Below are 12,312 nucleotides of genomic sequence, written 5' to 3'. Positions count from 1 at the left end.
GCATCCACTGTTGATCTGTTGTGGCGGTAAGCAAAATGCAGTGGGTCCAGGTTTTTGTCGAGGTACGAGTTGATTTGGGCCATGATCAACCTCTCAAAGCACTTCATCACCACAGACGTTAGTGCCACTGGTCGATAGTCATCGAGGCACATCACCTTACTCTTCTTGGGCACTGGTATAATTGATGCCCTTTTAAAGTAGGTGGGAACCTCAGACCTCAGAAGCGAGAGGTTGAAAATGTCTGTAAAATCTCCAGCCAGTTCTTTAAAATCATCCAGCTCTTTAAAATTAGGGGTTGCCAGATTGAGTTTGTCAAAGTATGTTTTCCTTGTCAATTTTTTTTGCATTTTAGGAGGAAGTGCACCTCTGTTTCAACCTCATCTGTCAAACAGTGGCTGCATATTCTATTTGCTCTTGGTTGCCAGAATCTCTTGTCTTCCTTTTTCAACTGTCAAATAGTGGTCACTTAACCTGTATTTGGTGAGGGTCTGTCTTTGCTTTATGTGTCTCTAACAGTTGAGAGATAGTCTGCCAATTTATAATCTCTTTTTAGGGCACGGTAACATTCTAATCTGCTTTGGCTTTTGGTTTCTTTATCCAAATGTTCCAAATATGTTTCTTTAGATTGTTTGATAATTTGGTTCACTCTAACTGGTGATTGGGGATCAGTATTGATCTGAGACTGGTCAGGGTTTAACTGGATAGGGTTTAACTGAATAGGGGTAGTTAGTCTCAGTACCAACTGACACAGGGAACTCTTTTCTGGGTCCCCCTCTTGTGTTTGAAGGGCTTTAAACTGGAGGGCATCTGGGGGGCTAGATTTAAGTTGATTCCAAAAATGTAGTACTCATTTCTGGATATTTATTATCAGTGGCTATCTGCCTAATTCTGCCTTACATGCGTTTGTTGGTGTTTCTTTGGATACGGAGAATGTTCCGACAAAATTCCGCATTCCTCTGTTGTATGTTTTCCCATTTAATATAACAATGGTGACTGAGCGGACCCCATTCTTCACTACCATAAAGCGCAATAGGCTGGATTACACTGTCAAATATTTTAAGCCAGATTTTGATTGGAATTTGGAAGTTGTAGAAACTTCTTTTTATTGCATACAGAGCTCTTCCAGCTTTCTCTTTTAATGCATTCACTGCCATATTGAAACTCACTGAAGCTGCAACAGTTAGACTAAGGTAAGTATAGCTCATAGTATGTTTGATAATTATACCATTGAGAGTAAATTGGTATTTATCTTCCTGACATCTGGGTCTTTTCTGAAAAATCATGATGTTGATTTACTGCCAGGGTCCAATTTTGGCAGTACTCATCAAGTAGGTCCAACTGTTGCTGCAGTCATATAACCATATAACTCGGGGATGAGGCGGTGCTCCGGTGGCTGCGGCACGACTCGGGGCTGAGGAGGTGCTCCGGTGACTGAGGCGGCATACCGGCGGCGGCGACCTGAATCCGGGGCTCGGCCGCGGGCCAGTGGACAACATTGTCGGGAGCTCGCAGGTCACAGACGGGTGACCTGTTTTTACGGAGCTCCCGCGGCAACAGCTGCGTCCGCTCGACTGGAGGGCGGCAGCTTCGCCCACCCCGGGCCACGGAGCTTGAACCGGCCCGTTCACAGAGCTCGGTTGAGCCGCGGGACTGACTTACCATCGCCCGGTGGGGTAACAACATCGGAGGCCTGGATCGCCTCAGCGCAGAGGGAGAATAAGGAGGGGAAGAGACAGTGACTTTAAGACTTTTGCCTCCTTCACAGTGAGGAGGTGCCTGGTGAACTCACTGTGGTGGATGTTAATTTGTATTTATTGTGTGTTTTGTTGTTTATCATTATATGTATGACTGAAGGCAACAAAATTTCGTTGAGACCGAAAGGTCTCAATGACAAATAAAGGATCTAATCTAATCTAATCTAATCTAACAATTACGGAAACAGGCTATCTCGGCCCTTCCAGTCCCTGCCGAACAATTATTCTCACCTAGTCCCATCTACCTGCACTCAGACCATAACCCTCCATTCCTTTCCCGTCCATACACCTATCCAATTTATTTTGAAATGATAAAATCGAACCTGCCTCTACCACGTCCACTGGAAGCTCATTCCGCACAGCTACCACTCTCTGAGTAAAGAAGTTCCCCTCATGTTACCCCTAAACTTCTGTCTCTTAATTCTCAAATCATGTCCTCTTGTTTGAATCTTCCCTACTCTCAATGGAAAAGCTTATCCACATCAACTCTGTCTATCCCTCTCATCATTTTAAATACCTCTATCAAGTCCCCCCATAACCTTCTGTGATCCAAAGAATAAAGACCTAACTTGTTCAACCTTTCTCTGTAACTTAGTTGCTGAAACCCAGGCAACATTCTAGTAAATCTCCTCTGTACTCTCTCTATTTTGTTGACATCCTTCCTATAATTTGGCGACCAAAAATGCACACCATACTCCAGAATTGGCCTCACCAATGCCTTGTACAATTTTAACATTACTTTCCAAATTCTATACTCAAAGCTTTGATTTATAAAGGACAGCACACCAAAAGCTTTCTTTACCACCCAATCTACATGAGATTCCACCTTCAGGGATCTATGCACAGCTATTCCTAGATCCCTCTGTTCAACTGCATTCCTCAATTCACTACCATTTATCATGTACATCCTATTTTGATTTGTCCTGCCAAGATGTAGCACCTCACACTTATCAGCATTAAACTCCATCTGCCATCTTTCAGCCCACTCTTCCAAATGGCCTAAATCTCTCTGTAGACTTTGAAAATCGACTTCATTATCCACAACACCACCTATCTTAGTATAATCTGCATACTTACTAATCCAATTTACCACACCATCATCCAGATCATTGATGTATATGACAAACAACAGTGGACCCAACACAGATCCCTGAGGCACCCCACTAGTCACCGGCTTCCAACCTGACAAACAGCCATTACCCTCTGGCATCTCCCATTCTGCCACTGTTGAATCTATCTTGCTACTCCACCATTAACAATTGAACCTTCTTAACCAACCTTCCATGTGGAACCCTGTCAAAGGCCTTACTGAAGTCTATGTAGAAAACATCCACCGCTTTACCCTCATCAATTTCCCTAGTAACCTCTTCAAAAAATTTAAGATTAGTCAAACATGACCTTCCAGGCACAAATCCATGTTGACTGTTCCTAATCAGACCCTGTTTATCCAGATGCTTTTATATATTATCTCTAAGTATCCTGTCCATTAATTTGCCCACCACTGACGTCAAACTAACAGGTCTATAATTGCTAGGTTTACACTTAGAACCCCTTTTAACCGTTATAATGGGTGCCTTCAATCTACATAACAGTTATAATGGGTGACTTCAATCTACATATAGATTGGGTGAATCAAATTGGCAGGGGTGCTGAGGAAGAGGATTTCTTGGAATGTAAGCGGGACAGTTTTCTAAACCAACATGTAAAGGGACCAATGAGAGAGCAGGCAATTCTAGACTGGGTATTGCGTAATGAGGAAGGCTGAGTTAACAGTCTTGTTGTGCGTGGCCCCTTGGACAAGAGTGATCATAATATGATTGAGTTCTTCATTAGGATGGAGAGTGACATTGTTAATTCAGAAACAAGGGTTCTGAACTTAAAGAAAGGTAACTTTGAGGGTATGAGACGTGAACTGGCAATTGATTCTTAAAGGGTTGATCGTGGATATGCAATGGAAGGCATTTAAAGACTGCATGGATGAACTACAACAATTGTTCATCCCAGTTTGGCAAAAGAATAATTCAGGGAAGGTAGTGCATCCGTGGATAACAAGGGAAATCCGGGATAGCATCAAAACAAAAGATGAAGCATACAAATTAGCCAGAAAAAGCAGCCTACCAGAGGACTGGAAGAAATTCAGTCCAGCAGAGGAGGACAAAGGGCTTAATTAGGATAGGGAAAATAGATTATGAAAGAAAACTGGCATGGAACATAAAAACTGACTGCAAAAGTTTTTATAGATATGTGAAGAGAAAAAAATTAGTTAAAACAAATGTAGGTCCCTTGCAGTCAGAAACAGGTGAATTGATCATGGGGAACAAGGACATGGCAGACCAATTGAATAACTACTTTGGTTCTGTCTTCACTAAGGAAGACGTAAATAATCTACCGGAAATATCAGGGAACCGGGTGTCAAATGAGATGGAGGAACTGAGTAAAATCCAGTTTAGCCGGGAAGTGGTATTAAGTGAAAAAGGGAGGGAGAGAGAAAACGGGGAATTACAGACCAGTTAGTCTAACATCGGTAGTGGGGAAAATGCTAGAGTCAGTTATTTAAGATGGGATAGCAGCACATTTGGAAAGTGGTGAAATCATTGGACAAAGTCGGCATGGATTTATGAAAGGTAAATCATGTCTGACGAATCTTATAGAATTTTTCGAGGATGAAACTAGTAGAGTGGATACGGGAGTTCCAGTAGATGTGTTATATCTGGACTTTCAGAAGGCTTTCAACAAGGTCCCATATAAGAGATTAGTATGCAAACTTAAAGCACAAGGTATTGGGGGTTCAGTATTGATGTGGATAGAGAACTGGTTGGCAGACAGGAAGCAAAGAGTAGGAGTAAACGGGTCCTTTTCAGAATGGCTGGCAGTGACTAGTGGGGTACTGCAAGGCTCAGTGCTGGGACCCCAGCTATTTACAATATATATTAATGATCTGGATGAGGGAATTGAATGCAACATCTCCAAGTTTGCGGATGACACGAAGCTGGGCGGCAGTGTTAGCTGTGAGGAGGATGCTAGGAGGCTGCAAGGTGAATTGGATAGGTTGGGTGAGTGGGAAAATGCATGGCAGATGCAGTATAATGTGGATAAATGTGAGGTTATCCACTTTGGTGGCAAAAACAGGAAAGTAGACTATTATCTGAATGGTGGTCGATTAGGAAAAGGAGAGATGCAACGAGACCTGGATGTCATGGCACACCGGTCATTGAAAGTAGGCAAGCAGGCAGTGAAGAAAGCAAATGGTATGTTAGCATTCATAGCAAAAGGATTTGAGTATAAAAGCAGGGAGGTTCTACTGCAGTTGTACAGGGTCTTGGTGAGGCCACACCTGGAGTATTGCGTACAGTTTTGGTCTCCTAATCTGAGGAAATACATTCTTGCCATAGAGGGAGTACAGAGAAGGTTCACCAGACTGATTCCTGGGATGGCAGGACTTTCATATGATGAAAGACTGGATAGAGTTGGCTTGTACTCGCTAGAATTTAGAAGATTGAGGGGGGATCTTATAGAAACTTACAAAATTCTTAAGGGTTTGGACAGACTAGATGCAGGAAGATTGTTCCCGATGTTGGGGAAGTCCAGAAAAAGGGGTCACAGTTTAAGGATAAGGGAGAAGTCTTTCAGGACCGAGATGAGAAAAACATTTTTCACACAGAGTGGTGAATCTGTGAAATTCTCTGCCACAGAAGATAGTGGAGGCCAGTTCATTGGGTATATTTAAGAGGGAGTTAGTTGTGGCCCTTGTGGCTAAAGGGATCAGGGGATATGGAGAGAAGGCAGGTACAGGATACTGAGTTGGATGATCAGCCATGATCATATTGAATGGCGGTGCAAGCTCGAAGGGCAGAATGGCCTACTCCTGCACCTATTCTTTATGTTTCTATGAGAGTGAGAGGGGGGAGACAGGGGGTTAGAGGAGAGACAGAGGGAGAGGAGAGGGAGGGGAAAGAGGGGTCAACCGGAAGTGGCGGCACTGGGAACGGCTGCAGCTCGCTTGCAGTCCGTTTGTTTTTACTTTTTTGTGTTGTTTTTTTTCGTTTTGTCTAGTTGTGTTTTTGGTTTTTAGGTTGTGTTTATGTGGGGGGGGGGAGGGAGTGGGGGGTTGAAACGGGGTTTGCTGTCTCTCCCTTGGGGGGAATACGACTTTTTCGTCGTATCCCCCCTCTCTGTCTCTGTCTGCGCTGAGGCCTAATGGCGAACCTCGGGACTCCGGAGGCAGCCTGTCAGGGCTCGCCCTGGGTTCGCTCCCGTGAGGGCGGCCCAGCTCGGGGCTGGAACTGCGCTCCCGTGAGGACGGCCTGGCGAGGGGCCGAGACTCTCCCATGAGGGACTGTGGTACTCCCGTCGGAGCGGCCCAGCCCAAGGGAGGAACGGCACTCCCGTCGGAGTGGCCCAGCCCGAGGGTGGAACGGCACTCCCGTCGGAGTGGCCCAGCCCGAGGGAGGAACGGCACTCACGTGAGGGCGATCCGGCTCGGGGCTGGAACGGTGCTCCGGTGGCTGGGACGGCGTTCTGGCGGCGGTGACCTGAGTCTGGGGTTCAGCTGCGGGCCAGTGGCTGCGTCCGCTGGACTGGAGGGCGGCAGCTTCGACCACCCCGGGCGGGTGTTTGAGCCAGCCCGTTGCGGGGTTCAGTGAGCCGCGGGACTGATTTACCATCGCCCGGTGGGGTATCGCCTCAGCGCAGAGGGAGAAGAGGGAAGAGACTGCAGCCCTAAGATTTTTGCCTCCACCACAGTGAGGTGCTTGGAGGACTCACTGTGGTGGTGTTAATTTGTGTTTATTGTTGTTATTATTGTATGATTGTATGTATGACTGCAGGCACGAAATTTCGTTCAGACCGTAAGGTCTGAATGACAATAAAGGCATTCAATTCAATTCAACATCCTTTTTGATGTTTTCTTCAATTTTGTTATAATTAGTTTCAAACAAGTTGGAAAGTGTCTTGGTTATAGTTACACCAATATACTGCATCGTTTTAGAATTCCATTTCAGATTATATGCATCTCTGATTTGTTGGGATAGAGAATAATTGAATTAAAGAATTTGTGTTTTTGTTATATTCAGTTTATACCCTGAGTAGTATCCATGTTTCAAATAGGTTCATTAGATTTGGGAGACATCTATCTGGTCGTTCAAGAAAAATAATGATATCATCAGCGAAAAGACCAATTATATGTTCTTTCCCCCCTATTTTGACCCCCTGCAGTTCTCTCTGCCTTATTGCTTGTGCTAAGGGTTCAATATACAAAACGAAGAGAGTAGGAGAAAGACAGCATCCTTGCCTTGTGCCCCTCTCTAAATGGATCCTTTTTGATATGTTTCCATTTACCTTGATCCTAGCTGTAGGCTCCTGATATATTGTTTTAATACACCAAATTGCACCTTCATTGAAACCAAATCTCCGCAGTACTTCATATAAAAATACCCAACTAACACTATCAAAGGCTTTTTCTGCATCTAAACTGACCAGGACCATATTTGTATCCTTTTTTTGAGCATCATCTACAATGTGGAGGGTTCTTCTAATATTATCCTGTGTTTGACGCCCCCGAATAAATCCAGTTTGGTCTTCATTAATCAGATCTGGTACAAAAGTCTCAAGTCTTTTGCAAATGATTGAGGTAAATAGTTTGTAGTCTACATTTAAAATTGAGATTGGCCTGAAATTTTTCATTGCTCTTTGTCTTTGCCTTCCTTGGGTAAAATGGTAATAATTGCTTCCTTCCATGATGGGGGAGCCCTGCCCTCTTTAAGGGCCCAGTTAAAGCAAGACAGGAGCAGAGGTGTTAGCTCTTTCTTAAAGGCCTTGTACCATTCTGGTGGAAACCATATAACCATATAACAATTACAGCACGGAAACAGGCCATCTCGGCCCTACAAGTCCGTGCCGAACAACATTTTTCCCTTAGTCCCACCTGCCTGCACTCATACCATAACCCTCCATTCCCTTCTCATCCATATGCCTATCCAATTTATTTTTAAATGATACCAACGAACCTGCCGCCACCACTTCCACTGGAAGCTCATTCCACACCGCTACCACTCTCTGAGTAAAGAAGTTCCCCCTCATGTTACCCCTAAACTTCTGTCCCTTAATTCTGAAGTCATGTCCTCTTGTTTGAATCTTCCCTATTCTCAAAGGGAAAAGCTTGATCACATCAACTCTGTCTATCCCTCTCATCATTTTAAAGACCTCTATCAAGTCCCCCCTTAACCTTCTGCGCTCCAGAGAATAAAGACCTAACTTATTCAACCTATCTCTGTAACTTAGTTGTTGAAACCCAGGCAACATTCTAGTAAACCCATCGCTACCTGGTGATTTACTAGCCTTAAGTCTACTGATTGCAGCTTCCAGATCCTTAACCGTAAATTGTGACGTAATGGTATTATTTTGTGTCTCACCAATGGATGGCAGATCAAGTGAGTTAAGAAAACTCATTGTCCTTTCGTCAGCTGATGGTGGCTTACAATAGAGTCTCTTACAGTTTTCTTCAAATATTCTTTCTATCTCATCTGGCTCATGTGATAATTGATTGGTTTTAGGATCTCTTATTTTATGAATTGTATTAGAGGCCTGCTGTTTACGCAGGCGTCTGGCCAGGAGTCTAGTTGCTTTTGGATCTGCTTCATAATAGGTCTGCTTTACAAATCTTGCCCTTTTTTCCATATCTCCCCTGAGGATCTCATCTATTTCCCCCTCCCCCCCCCCCCACATTTCCTTAATCTGTTTTAGTACCAACTGATCCTGTATGTCTTTACATTTTTCTCCAATTTTTTCAGTTTTTCAACTTTATGTTCATACGTAGCTAGCCGGGCCTTTTTTTGTGATGATGTCAGGGCGATCAGCTTTCCACGTATAACTGCCTTCATAGCATTCTGCAGTATTACAGGATCCACATCCCCGTTATCATTCTCTTCTATGTACCTTTTTATCTCTTCCCTTATTTGTTCCACATTTGCCTTATTATTCAAAATACCCACATTGAGTCTCCAAACAGTATTTATTTTTCTACTATTCAGGTGTACTCTCAAGCTGATCGCACTGTGATCAGATACATTTGCCACCCCGATTTTACACTCTGTGATCCTGTGACTTTCACCCATATATTCATTAAAAAGTAGTCAATCCTGGAGTAGACTGATGAGGTACTGAATAGTGTGTGTAGTCCCTTTCTAAAGGGTGAAGTTCTCTCTATCAATTAGGCCCATTTACTGTACTGATGTGTTAATAAACTTGGTCAAGATGCATCTTGGGGTTTTTTTAGGCTTGTTGTATCCAAATTATGATTCATGATCTGTTTCTAAACAATGGAACAACATGCGCAGTACGCCAATCCTCCGGCACCATTCCCGTTTCTAATGACATTTGAAATATTTCTGTCATAGCCCCTGCTATTTCTACACTAACTTCCCTCAATGTCCCAGGGAATATCCTGTCAGAACCTGGAGACTTATCCACTTTTATATTTTTCAAAAGTGTCAGTACTTCTTCTTTGAATCTCATAGTTTCCATAGCTACTCTACTTATTTGATTATATTTGATTTGATTTATTATATTGATTCTGCTGCTTTTGCACTGACAATTTAATAACTGGCACTGAGTAATAACTCTGGCACTGGCTCAGGTCACTTAAATCAGCTGCCCTGGACATTTTATGACTTTTTAAAATTGTATTTTAATGTTGCTTTTTTACCTGCACTTTTTTTTTAAACTATTCGTACTGTTTTTATCAGGAACTGGATTGTTTTTATTTATGTGTGAAATGCTTAAGTTTTTAATGTGCGATGCTCGATGAGAAACGTCTTCTCATTTTGCATTGTACAATTTGTTGCTTTGCATGATGACAATAAAGGATGATGATGATGATTTATTTCCCTTACCTCATATAATGCAGTATCCTTCTCCTTGGTGAACACCGAAGAAAAGAAATTGTTCAATATCTCCCCCATCTCTTTTGACTCTCCACTGACTCTCTAATGGACCAATTTTATCCCTCGTTATCCTTTTGCTATTAATATAGCTGTAGAAACCCTTTGGATTTACTTTCACCTTACTTGCCAAAGCAACCTCATATCTTCTTTTAGCTTTTCTAATTTCTTTCTTAAGATTCTTTTTACATTCTTTATACTCCTCAAGCACCTCATTTACTCCATGCTGCCTATAGTTATTGTAGATCTCTCTTTTTCCGAACCAAGTGTCCAATTTCCCTTGTAAACCATGGCACTTTCCAATTACAGGAACACAACCTTTTATCCGAAAGCCTTGGGACCAGACACTTCTCGGATTTCGGAATTGTTCAGATTTCAGGAATGGAAGATTTTTAGCGTAGATTAGGTAGGTAGCGCGGGCGGCTTGAAAAGTCTGGAGCGGCTGCCTCCTCCCCAGAGACCGGGTAATCATTGTAAATCATTGCTTAAATGTTAGTCAGTTAGTTTGGAGGGATTTTATGTGGTTGGGGGAGGGTGAAGGGGGAAACTTTAATTCTTAGTCCCCTACCCGGTCGGAGAGGCGGGGAGCGGGCAATGCCTTACCGGGTCGCCGTGCAGTAAGCTCTGGAGCGCTGTGGCCGCCGACTCCCAACATCGCGGAGCTGGGGCTGCGGGCGTCCGGCCGCGGGCGGCGCCGGTTGGAGCTCCGACCACGGCGAACTCTACCCCTGGCTGCGCGGCGCTCCAAATCCAGAGCCGCACGCGGCCGGACGCCCGCAGCCCCAGTTCCGCGATGTTGGGAGTCGGCGGCCACAGCGCTGGGATACCAGCCGGGAGCGGGCAATGCCATACCGGGTCGCCGTGCGGTAAGCTCTGGAGCGCTGTGGCCGCCGACTCCCAACATCGCGGAGCTGGGGCTGCGGGCGTCCGGCGGTGCTGGATTTGGAGCATTCTGCATTCTGTTATTTATGATAGTGAAGAATAACTTCCCTTGGCAGCTACTGACACAGATGCCACGATAATTATTTGGGTCTAATTTGTTTCCACACTTATAAATGGGTGAAATAAGCCCTTGACACCAAACAGGGGGAACTTCTTTACTCAGAGAGTGGTAGCGGTGTGGAATGAGCTTCCAGTGGAAGTGGTGGCGGCAGGTTCGTTGGTATCATTTAAGAATAAATTGGATAGGCATATGGATGAGAAGGGAATGGAGGGTTATGGTATGAGTGCAGGCAGGTGGGACTAACGGAAAAAAATTGTTCGGCGCGGACTTGTAGGGCCGAGATGGCCTGTTTCCGTGCTGTAATTGTTATATGGTTATATGGTTATATCAGCGAAATAACCTGAACATGGTATGATGTTGAACAGCCTAAGCACTATGTGCTGTACTTGAGCATTTCATTTTTAATGCTGTCTGGACCACAGGCTTTCTTTGAGTGAAGAAATTGTATTTTTATGGTCATTCTTCCAAAGTAATTGGGAAATCAAGAGGGTTTTGATAATCTTTAATTACTGTTTCTAATATTTGGAGTTTTCCTTTGATATGAGAATAATTTAAGTTTATTTTATTTATTGAGATGTCTTTATATAGATTTTTGAAATGTGCACTCCAGATATCACCATCTTGAATTGGTAGTGTTTGTAGTTTTGCTGTGCTCAGGCTATTCCACATGTCCCAAAATTGGTTTTGATTTATGGAATATTCAATTTCTTCAACTCTTTTATGAGTGTAATTTTGTCTTTTGTTCCTAATCGTGTGTTTATACCTTTTAAGAGTTTCAATATATCTAATACGTAAGTCTGGATTGTTTGATTGACGGTGTTCTTGGTTCGATATTTTCCTCAGATCTTTTCTGACACTTTTACACTCATGGTCGAACCATTTTTCATGGTTGTGATTTTTGACAATTTTTCTCTTCTGTTTCACAAGGTCAGCTTTGATGGCTGCCTTGTGGAAGATCACATTAATGTCATTTATAGCCATGTTTATACCATCTCTAGTAGTCTCATATGGGTTTGTCTTGAAATTCAGTATTTTGTTTGTGAGATCAGGTGAGCTCAGGGCCATGATGAATTTATCTCCACTATCTGAAGCCCATTTGTAAGTCTGATTTAGTTTATACAGCTTACTGGGTTCCTTTTGTTTAATGTCTTTAGCTTAAACAATAAATTTTAGGTACACTTTGATTTGACTATGGTTTGAAAGAGGGGACTGCTGCCTAACAGTGAATGCACTGATAATGCAGGGGTCTATGTCAGTAATTGCGTAGTCTACCACGCTAGACCCAAGAGCTGAGGAATATGTGAACCTTCCCAGCGAGTCCCCTCTGAGCCTACCATTAACTATGTACAGGCCCAAGGCTTGACAGAGATGCACTACCTCTCTACCACTTTTATTTATTTCACAGTCAAGGTTGTTCCGGTTAATGATAGTTGGTGTGACATACAAGGGGGTTTGACCGTGATGACGCTGAATTTTAGTTAAAATATAAGAAGATATTAAATTGGCTTCTGGGCTAGCTTACAGCTTATATTTAGTCTCAAATTAGGCTTGCCTTAGGTTGCGGGTGTGTGAGATAATAAATACCATAACATTGTCTCCCAAGTGACAAGCAGAGAAG

General features: G+C 43.3%; 1 protein-coding gene across 1 annotated transcript in view; it reads right to left on the bottom strand.

Annotated features, from left to right (window-relative positions):
• Positions 1-12,312, bottom strand: part of LOC116967992 (zinc finger protein 135-like) — a 36,265-nt gene that overhangs the window by 23,152 nt on the left and 801 nt on the right. The window contains exon 2 of the mRNA XM_033014627.1: positions 4,603-4,607. The gene's annotated coding sequence lies outside the window, so the exon portion shown is untranslated. The remainder of the gene's footprint in view (positions 1-4,602; positions 4,608-12,312) is intronic.

This window comes from Amblyraja radiata, chromosome 43, assembly GCF_010909765.2.
Source record: "Amblyraja radiata isolate CabotCenter1 chromosome 43, sAmbRad1.1.pri, whole genome shotgun sequence".
In the NCBI taxonomy this organism is placed as follows: domain Eukaryota; kingdom Metazoa; phylum Chordata; class Chondrichthyes; order Rajiformes; family Rajidae; genus Amblyraja; species Amblyraja radiata.
Note: the sequence above shows the minus strand (reverse complement) of the source record. Positions and strands in the feature narration are given on the sequence as shown.